Source organism: Mandrillus leucophaeus, unplaced genomic scaffold (genome assembly GCF_000951045.1).
Source record: "Mandrillus leucophaeus isolate KB7577 unplaced genomic scaffold, Mleu.le_1.0 Scaffold393, whole genome shotgun sequence".
Taxonomy (NCBI): Eukaryota; Metazoa; Chordata; class Mammalia; order Primates; family Cercopithecidae; genus Mandrillus; species Mandrillus leucophaeus.
The window spans coordinates 2,624,452-2,626,844 of record NW_012104176.1 but is presented as its reverse complement, the minus strand read 5'-3'; the positions used below and the strand labels follow the sequence as shown (position 1 = coordinate 2,626,844).

Genomic DNA, 2,393 nt, shown 5'->3' with positions numbered 1-2,393 from the left:
AAATAAAATCACGGATCTGGTCTCTCTCCCTGATCTTTTGTCCCTGGTCTCCCTACACTTATGTGGTTTCTCCTTACTGCCATCAGAATATTCTGAAATACAAATCTGATCATGTCAATTCCATATTCAAAAAGTTCTGGTAGCCCTCTACTGTCTAAAGAACAGATTAAACATTTTTAACATAGCAGGTCTTCAAAAGCCCAGTCGCCTGACCAGCATGATCTTCCAATATTCTTTTTCCTCTTTCCACTTTCTGCTCTGATCAAAGAACTAAACTATTGTCCCAAGAGATACATGCTTGCACACCTGCGTCCACCCTGTTTGGAAGGCCTTTTTAATACATCTTCATTCCCTGGGAGCAAGTTCAAATCTAAACAAGTCCGTGGCTCTCACGGCAGGCTGTTCCCATCGCAGGCGCTCTCTCCTTTCCCTAGCAGGTTATGTTTATGATTTTACCTGTTACAGCACCTGTGTGTGCATTCAGATGTATTTTCACTAACGACTGAAGGGTAGCAGAACACGCCACCCAAAACATGTCATATTGGCATAAGGATTATTTCTAGCTACAGGCCGATTGAAAAGCAGACAGATACAAGAAAAGCTCTCTGCTCTACCCTATCTGACGAAAAGCAGGACATAAATTTAGAAAGGTGTCCCTCCTCCCTTCTCCACCAGAAAGGACAAAAGTTCCTCCCGGGAGAGGGCTTTGGACCCTTATCAGCTTAGTCAAGGCACCAAAGGAATCTACATAACAAACATTACTAATTAGACTTTATCTACCATTAGTCTCCCGTATATTTGCCTTCCCACAATTTGCTTTCCCTTAAGAGACTCAAGGTCCTTCTCCTTTGTGTTGTCACTTCTCAAAAAACGTATTGCTCCTTGTTGAAAGGCTACATAAGCCAGAGTTCCAAGCCACCTCTTTTGAGAATTACTCTTTTCCTGAGTTTTCTCAATACACTTCTGTTTTTCTCTTGTTAATCTGTCTTTTGTTAGAGGTCCAAGCTGAGAAACTGGAAGGGTAGAGGGAAAATTATTTTTCTTCTCCTACATTATCTATCCCCGCAAACCCCAAGAGTCTGCAAGATGTTCCGAAGAAGTCAGGGCATGGTAAGTGGTTAAGTGCTCAGTAAATGCTTTCAGAAAGAATAAAGGATGGAGAGACAGTCCTCATGGCTTTTTTGCAGAGCCGCTTCTGAAATGTGGGCCTGCTCAGACAGCAACTGCGAAAGGAGCTTCATATAGGAGATGGGGAGTTGTTTAGCTTCAGAAGCAATAAAAAACTGGTCCTTGGGTTTCGAAATTGTAATATATAGATACACATGAAAATGGCAAGATTTTAAATCATTACTTAAAAGGCACCTTTGTTTACATGGCATTTACAACAGACACAGTTTGAAAATCGTCTACAGATTATGTGTGCTGGCAAAGCCGACATGGTAATGATTTCACTAGCAGAAGAGGAACACAGCCAGCCACCATCAAACAAATCAAACCACTGTGCAAATTAACCACCTTCTCAGCTACTTACATAAAATATTCTTTCTGCTTTTCTTTCTTTTTGTTTTCTTGAGACAGAGTCTCGCCCTGTCGTGCAGTGGCACGATCTCAGATTATTGTGGTCTCCCACTCCCAGGTTCCAGGGATTCTCCTGCCTCAGCCTCCCAGCTCGCTGGGACTACAGGCACACGCCACCATGACAGCTAATTTTTGTATTTTTAGTAGAGACGGGGTTTCACCATGTTGGCCAGGTGGGTCTCGAATTCCTGACCTCAGGTGATCCACCCGCCTCGGCCTCCCGAAGTGCTAGGATTACAGGCGTGAGCCACTGCGCCCAGCCTCTTTCTGTTTCTGTATCAGGGACCTGGTCAGGTGAAGCTCAAAGAATTATTAAATGTCCATTTTTCATCATGTTACAGTAAGTTGACAGCTACTTATACAAGGAACAATTCAAACTCATAAGCAAGCAATTCAAACACTTACAATCTTTTTAGAGATGACAGTCCCCAAAAGGCACCTGGATCTATACTACTAATAAGATTGTTTCGGAGATCCCTGTTAAAAATAAAATAAAAGTTATTCACATATCAACACTGTAACAAGTATTCAGGTACACCACACTTACCTGCTACACAAAAAAACAAAAGTGTAATAGGAGGAAACTGAAGCCAAAATGATTAGGCCAAGATCAAGCCAGTAGTAAATGGCAGTCAGAATGCAAATTTGACAAATCTAGCTCCGGAGTCTTTTGGTTTGGTAAATAAAAGAATAAAAATATATGTCATAAAAGAAGTATGTGACCTAATATATTATTCAACTTCACAATTATCACTGAACTACAATCATATACATTACTTCTATAATTTCTTCCTTAGTATGCCATACTTTGGATA

General features: G+C 41.1%; 1 protein-coding gene across 1 annotated transcript in view; it reads right to left on the bottom strand.

Moving 5' to 3' along the window:
- ADGRA3 (adhesion G protein-coupled receptor A3) overlaps positions 1-2,393 on the bottom strand; it is a 176,486-nt gene that overhangs the window by 104,434 nt on the left and 69,659 nt on the right. Inside the window, exon 3 of the mRNA XM_011991308.1 lies at positions 1,984-2,055. The gene's annotated coding sequence lies outside the window, so the exon portion shown is untranslated. The remainder of the gene's footprint in view (positions 1-1,983; positions 2,056-2,393) is intronic.